At 41.1% G+C, this 12,129-nt stretch overlaps 1 protein-coding gene across 2 annotated transcripts in view; it reads left to right on the plus strand.

Moving 5' to 3' along the window:
• The window catches only part of NLGN1 (neuroligin 1), a 433,184-nt gene that overhangs the window by 40,599 nt on the left and 380,456 nt on the right, over positions 1-12,129 (plus strand). Inside the window, exon 1 of one of the 2 annotated variants that reach the window (XM_032698021.1) lies at positions 10,015-10,359. The exons of the other annotated variant lie outside the window; for it this stretch is intronic. The gene's annotated coding sequence lies outside the window, so the exon portion shown is untranslated. Of the gene's footprint in view, positions 1-10,014; positions 10,360-12,129 lie in introns of those variants that run through there. 2 annotated transcript variants of the gene reach the window in all.

Genomic DNA, 12,129 nt, shown 5'->3' on the forward strand with positions numbered 1-12,129 from the left:
TGACTATGTTTATCTAAACTTAGTGTTTATAACTGCTTATTAATAAGTCTTTTGAAACACTCCAGACATTGCCCTTGTCTCACTGATGGAGAAATGGAGGCTCTGCTCACAGAATTTCTGTGAATAGGCTCTATTTATTTGAAGAGGAAAAGACATATTCTTTGACAAGTGTGCAAAGGGAAAAAAAAAATCTGCCTGTGAGTGGGAGTCCAGTTTTCTACCCTGTATCTCACTGAAAGACTGTAAGAAAGGATTCTTACATTACATCAACCGCAAATGACATGAGAATTTTCTTTAAGGTACTTCTGAAGCTGGCACCCAGGAGACTCTTGTTCATGCAGAAGATATTTTTAAATTTTCAAAGAAAAGTCAGAGTGTAACTTTTGCTTCATTCTCACAGTTCTTTTTTAGTCTGTCCTGTCTCTACTCGGTCCAATGTTCTTATAGATGAGCCTTTTCTGTCTTTTTTTTTTTTTATTTTCCTCCTTTCTAATACAGTGGTAATTCACTGACAACCAAGTAGCAGTCTTTGATGCCAAGATCTACACAAAGCAGCTGTTCCTTCACCCTGTACCAGGTAGCACCAGCTCTCAAAGGGATTTTTCCAAAGAAAAAAATACCTGAAGCACCACAGGAGAAACTTCTAGTTGACCCTTTAAATGAGGTACTGTGTGGGCTCTTAAATCAAAGCTATTAATGGTGAAGATGCAAAAACCCTCTAAATACTAGCGATGCCAGGATGTCTTACAAGACCTTCCACTCAACACTAATATGGAAGTGTTAGGATGGGTGGCTACTATAGGGCCACATGTTATTAAAGCTCTAAATAAATTGTGTCTGCAAGGGTACAGTTACAGTGTAGGTGATAGGAAGGGAATATGAAGGATTGACATAAGGTGGGAGCAGTGCTGTTCCCTCCTCTGCTGAAGGAAAGGCTTTATGCTTAGTCTGTAAGATTGTACATCTCAGAACAGGAGGAACCACTGTCCAAGTCAGTGGAAAACATGGCCTCCTTTCTTCCTGGAAAATTTTCTCTGGGCATTTGGTTGTCTTTGGTCACCGTCTTATTTTTGTACATTTTATATCCTGCTGGTAGAACCAGTAATGCTTGGGCAAAGAGAACCCAAGCTCTGTTCTGGTTTAGTTAGCAGTACTTAGCTATTTACAAGCGTAGTGTTTTTCCGTCTCTTATCTGCAGCATGAGGTTGTTTCTGCATTCTGAACTAACAGAGTTTAGAGCTTCAACATCTTTACTGGCTGTGACTAAGGCAGGAACCAGAAAGAGCATCATTTGGTTTGAAGATCTCACAATCAGCCACAGTCTCATTTCAGCCATGCTTGTGTCATCTAGCAGAATTCCACTCAAGCAAATGGCTTTACTCTGGGTGTTATACAATGTAATTGAAATCAGGATCTGTCCCAAAGTGTACAGATCTGACATCAAAAACCCCCAAAGATCCAAGTCAACACATTTTTAAATTAAGCAAAAGATGTGACGTGGGTAACAACTACAATGCACACCAGGCCCATGATGACAGAGCGTGGCCCTTACGGCATCGTAACAGACCTGGAACCACAACCCTGGCAACAAGACAAAACCTGAAAAACCAAGAGCTTGGAGTGACCTTTATCCAGTCTTTCTTTTTGGAAGGCTTAAATGACACAAAGACCTTGAGGTTTTGGTTTTCTGCTGAGAGATGGGACAGCCTTAAGTATCTTCCTGTTCCCATAGAAATAAATGAGAATAATATACATGGTGTTGAAATGCACGTTGATGTGCAGCATAACATGCATGGCCTTGGTAGGACTTGCTGCCAGAGCAGCTCAGCAATGTAGAAGGAGACCGAAATAGATTTTCCTACGCCTGGACTGAAAGGTGTTCCAATTACAAACCACATTTAGCAGAATACAGCTAAATAAAAAGTGCCTACGTCATATACTGCAGCTAGATATATTCCTGAAGCACTTTAAATTAAAAAAGCCTTTACGATTCTAAACAACCCATATGTCTGTCAAAGCTGTCACTGTGCTACAGCAAGTAAAGAAAACAAAACTTAATTTGTGATGAAGCTTCCCCTGGCTGAAAGCACAAGTCTTCCCCGCTCTCTGCTCGCAAATGCAGACTCTCTCTTTCTGACTCCTTACAAAATGCTTTGCATTTCCTTTTGAATCACGTCAAGCTAATTTTGTGGCAAACAATCTCTATTTTCTGAAACAGGGAAAAGAAATATAATTATTGCTGGATGGAAGGTGAAGGGGAGTTGGAAACAAACTGAACAGGATGCTGCTAATTGTTTTTGGGCATTGGTACTGGGAAGATTCTTGCCACCTAAGCAAAAAATATCTCAAAAATGTAATTAATTATAAATGGGAAGCTTTGTAGTATAATTCCAAGATCAGAAGGAGAAAGCAATGTCCTATTACCAAAAATAAAAAAATGAACAAACATTACTCAGGAGATGATCTTTTTGGTAAATAAGCCACTGTTTGGTTCATTATGATACGTAACTGAGGAGATGTCCCTGGCTTTAATTTTCAAATTTTTTGAAGGGAGGAGGTGAGATACTTAGGATATTTAACTTTGGCCTCATTCCTCCTGTAACCAAAGGGTGTTTTGTCACAGGGACAATCTGTTGTAATCATGTCTACGCGTTGACAGCTCTTACCCAAAGGCCCCACGTCTGTGTGTTGTGCTTCTTCCTTTAAGTGTTTACTCCAGTTTACCACAGTTAGTTCATCTGTACAGATCTGTATTGAGACAACACATGGCTCAGAACTGACTGAAATACCTACTCTGCTTCCTTTTCTCTTGTAGACTAAGCATTTTTGAACTTGTTTGTTTTGGTGCTTTTATTGTACAATTGTTTTCAATTACTTTTGATGTAAGTGGCACTACAGGCAAGCAAGGCTGGCAAGATCTGGTCCTCATTGCAAACATTTCACAGTCGTAATCATCTAAATTGCCTTGTGAAATTGTTCATTAGATAAAAATTAATAAGTCCTATAAATGAAATCCAACGCACCGTTAGGCTGTTGACATTAAATCTGGCATAAAAACATAGTTGTAAATGAAGTCATGTGTATGCACATTGATTTGGGGCCAAATCTTGAGGTCCTTGAACAATTTTTAAACCACTGTTTTCTCTGGCAAGTCTACTGAATGGGAGCAAAAACAGTGGCCTAAGTTGTAGCTCTGAGAGCTTTTTGTGAAGATTTAATTTTTACGTGAAAATGTCCCCCTGCCACATACAGGGTTCAGGGTCTTGAAGTGAATAGACTTCTCCACTTCCCTGATTCTGACTACACAAAAAAATTAATGTGCAAAATTACAGTGATTTTGGTACAGAGACACGTGTCTGGGACCTTGGAGACTCAGTGTTTCCAAGGGTAATATGGCACTGTAGCTCGTAGATTATCCAAATATTAGTGGGTAGCACCCAGCACTTAATTATTTCCTTCTTGCTCTTCCATTTGGGCATCCCAGAGGGTTCAGGTTCAAAAGGCAGATCACAGATGTCTGTGTTCTTCCTCGTCAAATATTGCCAATTTTCTATGTACATAAATCTACTAATGTTGTACCAGACCCTAGCATTGCCTCAAGTTGTAGTTTGGCAAGAAAAATAGGGAACTAAACTAAAGGTATGTTTTTAATTGGAATAGTAATGAGAGGAAAATTTTTTCTCACTCATTACAGGATAAATAACCCTTTTCAGATTGAGGGAGCTACTTCACAATTATATCAACAGCTCTTAAAACTGAGCTGAGCCTCAAGTTTTGGGGTTTTGCAGTCACTTCAGGAAAAAAAATGGTTCTGAGTTGTCTTGGGTGAATTAAAGAAAAGGTTAGAAAATGAGTGATTCTGTAAACATAATTTTAGTCTATCGACAGATGGGAGAAATGGAGAACAGGTTGTAAAAGTATAAGCTCAAGTATTATTAATATTGTACTGTTGCTGAGCCAACTTGTAGAGGAACTGAAAAAACATCCTATTGGTTAAGTAATCACTACACATATGCTTTTGGAGATTAATACTTTGAGTTTTCATAGCTTTTATATGTGTCAGTTCTGCTAAAAGGATGAAATTGCAAAAATGCACGGGTAGCAAGTTTAAAGCATTAATAGCAATGTCAGACACACTTTAAGGGTAATCATGACTCCTTTACATCCAGTAGACCTAGTAGTCTCAGATATGGAAATAAGACTTTTGACAGCCAAAAATGTTTGAGAAAGTGGGAGAAGACCAAAGAATGTTGTGTGATATTTTAAACCTGGGTAGATATTTCCTGCTTTGCTTTTGAGTGCTCTGTTTTCTGCTATACAAATGCTATACTGGTGGTCTTGAAAAGTGATTTCATAGTCACTGTGGCTTCCTCTCTTTTTCCTATAATGGTAACTGAATTTTCAGAGACACTTTTTTTTTTTTAAATATTAGCACTGCTTTATTCCAGGAGAGGGTTAAGATATTTCAAGTGTCACAAAAAAGTGTAACTCAGAGTCCTCAAACTACCCTGTTAGAAGTTACGTCAAATTCATGTTCAGGGGAATAATGCTGATTGAGATTTACTTGCATCTGCATGATTTAACTATATGTTTAATACTAGATTTGGCTGTGTGACAAGAAGTGCAGACAGAAAACAAAGTTTTCTGTCCATGAGTTCTTGTACAGTTTTGGAATTCCATATTATATTCACCGATGAGGAGCTGAACTTGTTCATCATTAATGAAGAAGGAGAAAAAGTTTAGCTACTGGCCGGTTTGAAATTTAAGATATGTGATTTAAAACGAGGATGGAAAAGAAGATTTATTTTGAGTGAGATCAAATTTGACCTTGATTTGTTTATTAACAAACTGAGTCCTTTCTGGGAACCAGATAGGGAAATTTCCCCAGGTAGGGAAATCACCAACACCTCACAGGGTCACGTCCTATGCTTGAACAATCCTGATGTCAAGTTATGCTTGTAGAGATTTGTCAGATGAGAACGTGTTTAACTGTTTCTCTAAATCTAAATGTATTGAAATATAACACTAAAAATGTAGGGACTTATTTTGGTGTTTTGATTGTTAGTGATTAGTGCTGGCTGGGTCTTCTCACAAAGCTGTGTCTGGTGCAAGAGGTGCTGCCGTGATAGTGATGGAAATGGTCAAAGTGAGAAGCTTTGAAAAATCCCATGAAGTTTCTATTTGCCTTGCTGGCAAAGTATTAGTCTGTGAGGTTTGTTTCTGGATATCTAGTTTCAACGCCTGAAACCTGTAATGGGGCACTTCAGAGTTCTGACTGTATAGGAGGCAAATCAAGTCCATGAGAAATCTTTTTCTTTTCTTTTTTTCCTAACTATACATACACTTCATGAAGAAATTCAGCTTTTTGACAGAGCTGACCTAAGGACTACACTGTTGTTTCATGTTAAAAAGAGTTGCATGAGTCTAAAGAGGAGACATATATATTGTGTCTTTGAACCCTAATACTTACATGGGAAATAAGAGCAGTAGCTAGATCACTGAAGTAAAGGTGAAAAAGACAAATCACCTCGGGGTGCCCCAGGATCCCAGCTCTAAAATATTTGCAATTTCTTTATTTAAATGTTTTCATTTATTCTTTTCCTGGTATTCAGTGAGGGCCCCTTGACACTTAAAGAAGGAAGAAAATGTCTTCACACTGTTAAAACAGTGGCCACTAAATGCAGGAGTATTTTCTTGTAGCATGTCCTATGTATTCCATTATATTTGTAGAACAATATTTCAGTGACTATTTGAGGTTCCCTGTAAGCTTGCTCAAGGTCTTAATTTAACTCTTGGTAACAACTGTTTTGATATTAACAATAATCTCAGAATGGATTAAAATAACTAAAATAAGCTTTTTAATTTTCCACACCTAGTAACATATAAATTTGCTTGACATCTTAACACCTCAATATTTCAACCATTCTATTACTCCCAATGGATCTTAGATTCTGTTCAAGGACAAAAACACAGAATACCTTTGGAATCACACCTCCTTCTACCAGAGTCATTATAAGATTTGTCTTAGAGATTAATACGGACTATTCGTAGAAGGTGAAATAAAAGTTTATAATCAAAAGAAAGAAAAGGAATATGGAAAGTACAGTTTAAGTATGAGCACTTTAAGAAGCTGTTGGGTATTTTTTCTGAGATAAGTTGTCTTTCACTTTTCCGTGTTTTACTGTCAGGAGTTCTTTAGCTGCCCAGCACCTTTGAAAATCAAACTGTTTTTATAGAGTTCAAGGTCTGAAGCCGTATGCCCTTTAATATATTTGCCAATAACTTATTGATATTTCATATGCATAATTATATATTTCTTATGAATGTAACTCCTCCCATAATGAAAACTTTAAGCCACAATCATACAGTGAATAAGTAACAAACCCAGAAGGAAAACAAAGGTCTTATCCTTTGCCTCAGAACTCCTGGGCATCTGCATTTTGCTTTTAGTCTAAAGACTGTGGATGAGGATGTGAATTTGGGAGCTAAGCAAGCTGACTATTTCTTTTCAAAGTCATCCTTGCTGCAATTCATTTTCAGCCTTTTCAGTCTCCCTTGGACAGTCACAAAAGATGGCTTTATTATACAGTTCTCTTCTCCTATTTTTGTACATATCATTTTCTGTTTGTCATGTTTAGGGCACCTTCATTTCCTCTGTTTCACAGAAACAGAGATGATTACATTAAGTGTGGAAATCTTCTCTCCTTACTTTTGGTCAGTAAACCATAGAATTATTTTCCATTATTCTTCATAAATTTTGGTGGGGTGGTTCTGGTTGAGTGTTAATGTAGCAAGACCCACATGGTAACAGAGAGCTACTACTGCAAGCTGGGGAAGGCTAAACTTGTATTAATAAAATGACTTTATGTTGTCCTTGTGAGATCTATTAGCTACTTGCTGCATTACAGCATCTCTCCTTCCATATAAATCCTCAGGAAAAGATACAGGAGTTAGAAGGGTTTGGAAGATGTTTTCAATCCTGTTTAATCACTGCAAGTAAAGGGAAGGTATTAGAAATACCCCTGAGGCTAATCCTGACAAATCACCCTCATTCTGAAAGGTAGAACTGATATGTGAGACCGTGTTACATTTGAGTTTCCACCAGCAGGAGGACCTGAGTGAGTGTGAAGCCGCCAGCCTTACGTGTAGACTTTGGGAACTTGATCATCTGGATGCCCAGTTTAAAGCTCTTAAGGTATTCAGGTATCGCAGTGGTGAGGATTATGTAGATAATTCACTGGCCAGAAGGTTAAATCCACTTCTCAAGATGGGAATACCAAATTAATAATCACTTCAAAAATGTCTGACTTACCTTTCAGACACTCAGAGCTCTCCCTCACATCTGCCTTCCCATTCCCTTCTGCTCCAGGGCACAGCCTCTCTTGCCACCAGTAGTGCTTTCTCCTGTGGGACTGAAGGGCTGATCTCCCATTTTCCTGAGCTAAAAGAACCATTCGGATTTCCAGCTGAAAATCACACACTGCAGAAGGCACCATCCTGTACAGAACAGCTGCTCCCAGCTCTCTCCACAGGCCCTCTCTCCTCAAAATGGCCATTGCCGCTCGTGTGGAAGTATTTTGGGTTGGGTACAGTGCTATGTGAGGTGCATGTGTGGGGAGGGGGCTGCCTTCCCCAGAGACCCTCACAGGTGTAGTAGAGGTGCTGCATCTGCCAACCCATTTTTGGGGCACTGGCTTGTTCTGGTCCACCCAGTGCCACACAGCAGATGGGAGCATCTGCCCTTGCTGTCGTAGCCATTGGAACGGACGGGGGCTAAAGATGAGACTGCACATTCAAAATCACATACGTTGCTCTAGAGGATAAATCAAGGTCTTGTTTGATTTGAAAACAGAAAACAAACCAAATATTTTCATGCACTGAACTTTGGGAGAAGCATTCTGGGTTGGAACCCTGTTAAGTCACACTGACTTGAGGACTTCAAAACTACACTGTGTTCCGCAGACAGGTGCTGTCTTTGGAATCTCTATAGGATTTCCAGATGGCTCTGCATCCAACACTGGCATTATGAAATAAAACTGTCCTTCCACTTGCATCAATTTCTCAGGAGTGGCATTTGGCTTTTACTGTGTAAAGAAGAATTGTGAAGAATCTTTCCTGGACTCAGCTTTAAACTAATCCTTTATTCTGAGGGATTTTTTTTCTTCTTTTGTCAGAAATAAAGGTGTTAAGAGATTTTAACGCCCTTCACCCTCACCCTCAAAATTCAACCAGAAGATATGCAATTGCTGGGATGTGATTTTGATTTCCTCACTGGAAAACAGTATGAGAAATAGTCCTTCACAAGGACATATTTTCCAGTTGAGGAAGCCCTAAAGAGTTTACTCCTCACCTCTCTTTTCCCATCCTTCCACCTTGCCTAGGAGGACCTCGCTACACCTTTTGCTTTGCCCTCTCCTTGTCTCTGCCTCCTCCACACCCGTATTTAAGACCCGCTTTGAATTTCTTACTTCCCTTAAAGTTCTTTCACATTCATCTGCTTGCATATCCCTGGTATCCTCTTCCATGCACCTTGTGAGGGATAAAAAAAGGGATAAATCCCACTACCTGTACAGTACATGTGTGACCACCCAGCTGTGAGCCAGGAGGTCTGTTTCCCTTGATCTTTTTCTGCCCTGGGTTGGATGGATCCATATTTTGTGTCTTCCACTCAGGGTGCCATTTGTGATTCCTGATTCGTCAAGGAAAAAAACCCAAACACCTGCTTTTCATTTGTTTAAATATGTAAACAAGATGACTGTAAACCACTAGTAGTTAAAATGCTTGTGAACTTTATATGTTGTTTTCCCTCCCTAATGTAACTGCGAGCTGGGAAGGACTCACAGGAGAGACTTGTTATGGTGGTGTAAAGCTGGGGCTTGCTCCACTAACCTGGTGATCTACTGACACGAGTTGTTCCCATGGAACTTTTTTTTTTAAATTAAAAAAAATAAATCATGGAATAATTTCCCTAGAAAAGCCCTGGAAAACAAGACTGAACAATTCTGGATTAGCTTTTGCTATGCCTTCAGCGTGTAATTTGCTCCCTCTCTAGCCCTTGGTGCCTCTGTTTACATCTCTGGACCGTATATTGATGTTTGCCTAATGAAATGCTGCTCTGGAAGATTTATGGGTGTACATTAATAGAATAATTAAAGGTCTTGGAAAGTCTCAGATGAAATCTGTACCAGGTCAGAGGGAAAAAAGAGAGAGGGGAAATGAGAGATGAGAGGTGATGTGCCTGCACCTATGGCCTGTTGGCTGACCTGGCAGGTTGGGGTGGTGAGTGTGGGCATGGGAAATGAATCCAGAGTGCCAGGGTTGCCAACCCTGCTAGGAAGAGATGCCTGGGGAGTGTTTGTACCCAGGGCTTTCAGTGCTAAGGCAGCAGCCTCTGACCTTTCCTAACCCAGCCTACTCGTGGCTGGGCTGCCTTGGGAAATGCAGGGGGCTTGGGAGGGAGGGAGATGCGAAGGGAGGGAGAGGTGGGAGGCAGAAGCAAAGCCCACACCCCCAGCGCGGGGAACAGACCGCATCCAGCTCCGGCTTGTGCAGCGGGGGAAGAGAAGAGGGGAACCCCCTCCCCCCCCAAACCTAAAACAGGGGAGACCGGGGCAAACTTTGCGCGGCTGCTCCAGCACCCGCGGCTGTGCTGAGCATCACCTGTGACGCGCGGGGCGGGGGCGCGCATCCCCCCGCGCACGGCGGGGACCCTGCGGGGAGCGCGCCCAGCCCGCGGGGGCGCGCCCGGCGCGGTGCGAGCGCGCGTGTGCGCGCAGGAGGCGCGGGGAGCGGAGCGGGGCCGGGCAGCACCGCAGCGGCGGCGCGGGGGGCGGCTGCTCACTTGGCTGACGGACGGATGGATGGATGGCTGGGAGAGATCCCGCCAGCCCATTTGTGCTCTCCTCACGCGTCTTGCCTCCCTGCCTTTTTTTTTTTTTTTCCTTTCTTCCTCCTTTCCTTCAAAATCTCCCTGGGAATTTTGTATTTTGCAGATTTTTGGGGTTTTTTTCCCCTCCTCTCTTTCTCTCTCTCTCCTTCCTGCGGAGGATACGTTCTGCTTGCCAAGTTTGTAGTGACACCTCTCAGATTCCCCCGCTCCCGGTTTTTTGGATCTATTACAGTGCCCGGTTGTATATAGGCATACTGTGGTTTTTTGCCTTTTTTTTTTTCCCCCAAGAAAATTGGGATTCTTTGGGAAGCTAATGGATACTGAGGAGGACGATCCTAAAAATCTCCTTTCGAATCTGTAAATGAGGTGTACGAAGAAATTCTTAAATTCAGCCATCAATTTAGCTCGATGTTAAGCACCTCGAAGTATTTATGATTGCAGAGCAGGTGCAAGCAAGGATTAGGAATAAGGTAAGGGAGCTATTTCTGTCTTTGAGGCAGCAGCATTTGCTCAGGGTTAGCAGCAGCAGCTTCTCTTCTCTCCTTTTTTTTTTTTTTTTTTTTTTTTTTTTTTCCCTTCTCCATAGACTCTGAGCCGGTTTATTTGCATTTTTGGTGCTGTTCCCCTGTCCTTCTGAGTCTTTTCTAATATGCCTGATTGCTTTCCATCACTAAAACACACATTCCTTCTCCCTGCCTGCTCTGAATTTGAGAGTTTCTTGACTGTGCACATGCTTTGGCTGTTATTTGGTAACTGCTTAAAACCACCAATCCTCTGTTTAAAATTATTTCTTATCTTGCACTTTCACCACCCAGCAGGATTCCTGAAAAAAAAACAAATCACCAAACCAATAGAAAACTGCAACACAAAAGATTTTTTTCTTTTTTTCAATTTGCCTTTAAAAAGGAGGGAGAAGTAGTTAAAATTCCCCCAGGGAAAACCGAGAGGGGAGGTGGGGGGATATAATAATCAGGTTCTTCCTCTAAAAGCAAATGAACTCCCCTCCCTCTTCCCTCCCTGTCACCAGCAGTTCCCCAGGGCTGAGCCTGATTTCTGGCTCGTGGGGTGCGAGGGGGGAGTGATTCCTAGCGGGTGACTGGGAAGGGAGGGAAGGATCCCCTGCTTCCTTCTGGGGTGCTGCAGGCTGCTCTCCATCAGCACGCTTTACTAATTTTTGTTTTATCAGCTCCATTTAGGGATATAAATGGCATGAGCAAGGATATCAATTACCAGCTAACGGCGGCGATAGCCCGTGTTTTATGGGATTTAATGATTTCTCTTGTTTTGAAAAAGCTCTTGTGACGCTAACAATAAAGAACTCCATAAATCATCTAAATGAATTGCGTTCCAGCAAAGGCAATTTTTAGCCTTTTGCTGGGTATCTCCTCATCCTGATAATTAATTGCACTAACAGTTGTGAACATGTTTGTGCTAATAAAGGTGCCATTACTAAGAAGTGGCTTTCTTGATATGGGTCCCATGTTTACTGAACTCCTACAGAGTGCCTTAGCTGTAGACAACTGCTGTCCTCTCCTCTGTAAATACAGAAACAGATCAGACGATTCGGGATTGAGTGTAGTGCATGAACATACCTGTGTGGTGAAGCGACACCTTCCCCAGCACTGGAAAGAGGGAAAACCCATTTAACAGGCTGCTTCAGTCACTTTTGTTGAAAGCAGGAGGTAATCATCACTTAGGCCTTCTGATTACATGTTTTGATTAAAAGACAAGCAAATGAGGTTGGTTCCTTTTTTTTTCTTTTTTTTTTCTTTTTTTTTTTTATCTTGATGACTCTATCATCAGCTTTTTAAATCCTCTTAGAAATAAGCAGGAGCTGTGGAGTTCAATCCTTCAGCAGAATATAGCAGTGTTCCTGCAGTGCTGTGAGGAAAGCTCCTCTTTCATGTTATCCTTTTCTGTTGCTTTATTTCCACCTCCAGCTTTCATGATCACATTTTTTTTTTCATCTGTTATTTACAGTCAAGATGTACTGAAAAGGCTGGAATAAAATAATGCTGTTCTCCTTATGGAGGGAAACGTGCTATGAGGAAAGGACTCAAGTTTGGTTGTTCTAATAGAATTGTTAAGCCACAGGGCTTACGTTTAATTGAGTTTTCTTTCCACTACCTTTGACAGTCTTTAACATGGTCTGCAACTGGTGATGTAACACACGTATATACATGATATATTATGTATATCATCTACATGGCTCACTGTGTGTTCAGTTAGAGCCCCATTTA

Source organism: Chiroxiphia lanceolata, chromosome 10 (assembly GCF_009829145.1).
Source record: "Chiroxiphia lanceolata isolate bChiLan1 chromosome 10, bChiLan1.pri, whole genome shotgun sequence".
Lineage (NCBI taxonomy): Eukaryota > Metazoa > Chordata > Aves > Passeriformes > Pipridae > Chiroxiphia > Chiroxiphia lanceolata.